Source organism: Phlebotomus papatasi, chromosome 2 (assembly GCF_024763615.1).
Source record: "Phlebotomus papatasi isolate M1 chromosome 2, Ppap_2.1, whole genome shotgun sequence".
Classification (NCBI taxonomy): domain Eukaryota; kingdom Metazoa; phylum Arthropoda; class Insecta; order Diptera; family Psychodidae; genus Phlebotomus; species Phlebotomus papatasi.
This window is the reverse complement of record NC_077223.1, coordinates 39,403,894-39,409,893: the sequence shown is the minus strand read 5'-3', so window position 1 is coordinate 39,409,893 and position 6,000 is coordinate 39,403,894.

Here is a 6,000-nt window from a genome sequence, read left to right as displayed (position 1 = left end):
AAGATTTAAAAATTTTCTTTTTAAAAAAAGCGCCCCTAGCGGTGGTTTTATGAACTTGCGATGTTAGAAGGGGAAGTGGCATTTCACGAGAGCTTTCCAAAAAGCCCTCATTTTTAAATTCTGACAATTAGAACCGGAGTTATGGCCATTTTAAGAAAATTTTTTTGGACCCTTATAGCTCGGGTCAGGGGGGTCGGGGGACCTTAAGTTTGGTACTGATGGAAGGCTCTAAGGCCCAGCTATAACATACTAAAAGTTGAGCCCGCTCGATGCCATAGGGGCGGAGCTATTGAGAAAACAAAAAAAGGGTGGTCTTCAAAATGGCGGAAGGAGGGGTGGGGGGGTGGGGGGTCAATGCACCAAGTTGCAATTTTCATACGATATTTAACCTTTGCCGAAAACCGCAAGTCGATATCTTTTTTAGTTTAGGAGCTATTAAGCTCCAAAGAGCGGCCGGACGGCCGGCCGGCCGGCCGGACGGCCGGGAACGTAACTTAGCCCCCCATATATTCGTGATCAGGAAGTGGCGAAACACATTTTGGCCAAGTTTGAGCGCGATCGGACGACATGAAATTTTGTTAGGATTATAGTAGGTGAGATTGTTAAGAATCTCACCTAATAAAGAAATCCCTGGAACCTTATCAGAGGAAAAACAAGGTTTCGGAGGAGTTTGAGAGATGAGCGAAAAAGAAAGAATGGTCCTTATGAACAATATAGATTTGGGGGGTGGGGCTTCACTGAAGTCGCGAAATCGATGCCTTTCACCTTTTAGCCTCTAGATTGAAAATAATACATACCACGAATAAAAAAAAATCGAGCAAAATAAATCATTTACGAGTAGGGTAAAGTGATATAATTTGGAATTAGTCTTACAAGTTGGACAATTCGCCGGTACAAGTTGGACAGGCTTTTTTTCTTGATAATTACAGTACAAAATTTGTTTCTAAGCACAAGGAACTAAATCATAAAACTAAAGCATTAAAAATATACAAATAAAAATGAAGTACTAAATTTATCAAGACAAAAAGCCCTGTCTAAATTGTACCAATTGTCCAACTTGCACCACTTTACCAAAATCCAAATTTAAGGAAATCGGTTGAGAAATAGGCCATCCAAAATAGTTTAACTTTGACCTTTGAAAATTCGATGTCAAACAGTTTTTCGGTCATAGGCCTATATATGAAATGTTCGCATGGGTTATCTCCAAAACATATTCGAAAATAAAAGAAATTACTGGAGTCGTTTACATGAAAATCTAAAAATAATAAATTAAAAAATATAGTTTTTTGGGGGAGGGAGGAGATAGTTTTTAAGGTAGGGGAAACATCGAGAACTAGAATTTGATATCTCTTACCGTTTAAGCTCGAGAACGGTTACATGTTGAAAAAAGCTGATTATAACTGCTCTCTCTCTTTGAGTTCAACCAGTACAAAGTACATTTTTTTAAAAAACTCCCAAAAGACAAAGTTTTGGAAGGAAAAGGGAGAAACTAAGGAAATATGAAGATCACGATGCCATGATCGACTTATGAAGTGAGATCCCCATGAACCCTCAACCTCAAGTCTCTATCTATAATCCTTCGGCCTCTAAATCTGTACACAGACGAAAGACTGCAGGAACAAACAGCATGTCGTCAAAACTCTCAAACAAAGTTTCCAAAATTCCTTCATAACATGGTGCTTTGCAGTCTTGCAGTCAGCCAACAAAAAATCTTTGAACTTCCGTAATCTTATGTTAAATACAGATAACAGTAAAGAAACATTATTTAAGGATTTTCCACCAGGCACCTTGTCCAGATTTAAATGAGCAATTAAACTTCAATAGGCTTATTCTAGATAAGATAACTAATGTTTTTTATCAACACAGCAGGATTAGGTTTAATTTTGGATTTTTGAATGTCATTGTAGAAGTGATAAAAATTTTCTGTAAAATAGGGTAAAGTGGTACAAACTGGACAATGCAATAGAACAAGTTGGACAGGGCTTTTTTTTATTGATAAATTTAGTATACTTCTTTTTTTATTTGTATATTTTTAATGCTTTAGTTTTATAATTTAGTTCCTTGTGCTTAAAAAAAATTAGCACTGTATTTATCAAGGAAAAAAATCCCTGTCCAACTTGTACCGGCGAATTGTTCAACTTGTAACGCTATGTCCAAATTGTATCACTTTACCCTATATGAAATTAGCAAATGCATACTTTTCTATTTTTTGCTACCTTTATTAACAAATACCATTTCCTTTTTATAATTTGTTCTTTGAAAGACATTTTGTGCACCGACTTTTGCGTATTTAAAGCTAAATGTGATTCGAATATTTTTAATATGATATATTAAAAAATTTTTCGTCACATTATGTTCTTACTACATAATGTAAGAACAACTTGAAGAACTTGCACAAGGCTCTCTACCACTTAATGCAAAGGTAATTTTCTATAAGAAATATGGTAAATTTGAAATAAGTCATGAGAAAAATATTATAATAATTTTACTTCAAAATGTGCTGAGGCCTTTGTATGAACGAATCCTTCTGGATTTTACGATATTGTAGCGTTGTAGTATTCCATCAGATCTTATTTGGTCCTTTGATAGTCAAATACCAAAAATCGAATTTGGAGTTATATGGAGCTCAAATTATGACTACAGTAGACTCTTTAGGTGATGAATGAAAGCTCTTTAGGTGATATTTTCAGATTAATAATTTTTTTTCTAGATATTTGTGAAAATTTTACAAGTTTTTTATTTGCTTTAATTGGCCGTGATATTGTCCACTTTTGGGTAGACAGACCTGGAAACTGTACGTAGTAGAGGACTCATTAATAATTCCATCGCCCAAATCGAGTGATTCATAATTGAATTTTTCACCACATCACAAATAGATGTTTAATAAAAAAAAAACTTCACATTAAAATAATGCTAGAGAGAAGATATGGAGGAGTGGGATGTGTGTAAATAGTGGCAACATAAATTGGTCAAATATTTATTTAATTAACACTTGTCGTATTGATGGGTTGCCTCTCGTTTTCCACTCGAAATATGCGTGTTGCAGAGAGTCCCTTTAAGCCACCACCGCAAATTCATTGAAACTTTGGGGAGGCTGGTAGTATAGTGAGTGTTAAAGCTGGCCTGTGTTGAGAATTATTGTGGGTGTTTTGACGCCTATAGAAATTGAAACCCATATTTTCAGCCCCACTTTTCGCATTATAATTTTATGACCACGGTTATCATACTTTGAACATTTTACCACTGTAAATTGTATTGGAATGATAATTCTTTTGACAAAATCCCATAAGCAACACGATCTAATTACCCAATAAAACTCACAGGAAATGCACTTCATTCTAGAATCAAGGAATTAAATGGTATTGCGATAATGTCACAAGTATTTAATATGAGTACAACATAGACTGTTTATACTCAAGATATTTTCGGTTGCAATTCAAAAGATTTTAAGTGCCAGACGGTTTTATCCAAAGCTTGTGTCTTCGCTAAAAGTTCAAGAATATTTTATCCAAGTAACAAAATGTACAGTGGAATACAAAATAATATATCGTACATGATCGATTATACAGTTGGGATATACTTACAGAAAAATAGAAATATAATATTCTCAAATTATTTAGTAATATAACATAAACACCAGAACCCACTCACTAGTTTAGTGTTGAAATTGTAGGGGAAACTGAGGCAAAAAGTCACAAAACGGATATTTTATTTTTTTACAAGCTACTCGAGCGCTTCAAAAATTTCTAATTAGCGCAGTTTTATAAGAAATTTACCGCTCTACAACTTTGTAGAAGTAATTTTCCTCTATTTTGTAAGGAAATATGTTTATCGAGCCAATTTCTAAAATGTAATTTTGTGACTATTCTCAAAAATGCTGGGGCAAATAGTACCAGACATTGGGTATTATCATATTTTGATTCGCTTAATTACGGGCTTCCGTAAATTTGAAAAAAGGGACAGATAATCCTAACCGGCTTATGTAGGTGAGATTCTTAACGTGAGCTAACTCGGAGTGCATGCAAATTCGATTTAGAGCTGAAGTTGGGAGACGCCATTCAGTTATTGTGAATCAAATTCGTGAAATTATACAAATTTTGTATTTAAACCAAAATATCAAGGATTTGGATGAACTGATAGAAAAGTGATATATGGATGAAATGTAGACCAGAATGTTCTCTATAATTTTCCCATAGAACATGATCTCATCGATTACTCAGAAGCCAAGATAAGCGAGGTTTTTTGTTTCTTAACTCGTTTTTTCATCCAGAGTGCCCCAAGTAGTCATTTGTTGAGCTTCAACTATTTCAAAGAATTGTTGTATTTTGTGGGACTTTCCATTTAAAACCCTATTTCAAGTGTCTTGGTGGAGTAGAGGCAGTCAAATTGGCATCTGAGTGATTTCAAATTCAAAGCGTTTTTATGGGAAAAATCATTTTTTTCACACTTAAACGGCAAAATCGGAGTGATAGCGTAGTCTGAGCGGAAAATGATGTATGGACGAAATGTAGAGACAAATGTGTTCTACAATTGTGTCGAAGTAATCATCAAAATCGGTTTAGCGACAGTCGAGATAATTGAGGTTATGTGATATTGAAATTGGTTTTTCGACTGTGGCGCCCCTGGTGTTGGTCCCACGAAGTTCAAATATTCTAGAAAGTTGTAGCATTTGGTGAGATCTTTCGTTTAAGCCCTCACTCATCAAAATCGGTCACATAGAACCGGAGATATGATTTTTTGAATTTTGTGAACTTTGACCCCTCATATCTCCGGTTCTGTTTTAACCACAGCGCGCATACGCACCATTTTGGAAACGTCCTAGACTGGACTACAACATACTAAAATTTCATTAACTTGCACAATGCCGTTTTTGAGAAAAGTGACTTTGAATTTCGATGAATTTTGACGCTATCACAGCGCCACCTGTAGTGACTTTTTGAACTTCCATCTGAAAGTGCTCATCGAGACGAAACCAAAAAGGTAAAATTTAGGTCGCTATGTTAATTAGAACCGGAGATAGAGGCCGGTCAATGTTCGAACTTTGACCCCTTATAGCTCGGGTCAGGGGTTATGGATCGACTTAAGGTTTTTTTTGTTTGATAGGTATAATCAACGGCTACAACATACTAAATTTTCAGCCCGATGCACAATGGAATTTTTGAGTTATTTAACTTTTAAGATTTAAAAATTTTCTTTTTAAAAAAAGCGCCCCTAGCGGTGGTTTTATGAACTTGCGATGTTAGAAGGGGAAGTGGCATTTCACGAGAGCTTTCCAAAAAGCCCTCACTTTTTAAATTCTGACAATTAGAACCGGAGTTATGGCCATTTTAAGAAATTTTTTTTGGACCCTTATAGCTCGGGTCAGGGGGGTCGGGGGACCTTAAGTTTGGTATTGATGGAAAGCTCTAAGGCCCAGCTATAACATACTAAAATTTGAGTCCGCTGAATGCCATAGGGGCGGAGCTATTGAGAAAACAAAAAAAGGGGGGTCTTCAAAATGGCGGAAGGAGGGGTGGGGGGTGGGGGTTCTATGCACCAAGTTGCAATTTTCACCCGATATATAACCTTTGCCGAAAACCGCAAGTCGATATCTTTTTTAGTTTAGGAGCTATTAAGCTCCAAAGAGCGGCCGGCCGGCCGTCCGGCCGCTCTTTGGAGCTTAATAGCTCCTAAACTAAAAAAGATATCGACTTGCGGTTTTCGGCAAAGGTTAAATATCGTATGAAAATTGCAACATGGTGCATTGACCCCCCACCCCCCACCCCTCCTTCCGCCATTTTGAAGACTCCCCTTTTTTTGTTTTCTCAATAGCTCCGCCCCTATGGCATCGAGCGGGCTCAAATTTTAGTATGTTATAGCTGGGCCTTAGAGCTTTACATCAGTACCAAACTTAAGGTCCCCCGACCCCCCTGACCCGAGCTATAAGGGTCCAAAAAAATTTCTTAAAATGGCCATAACTCCGGTTCTAATTGTCAGAATTTAAAAAATGAGGGCTTGTTG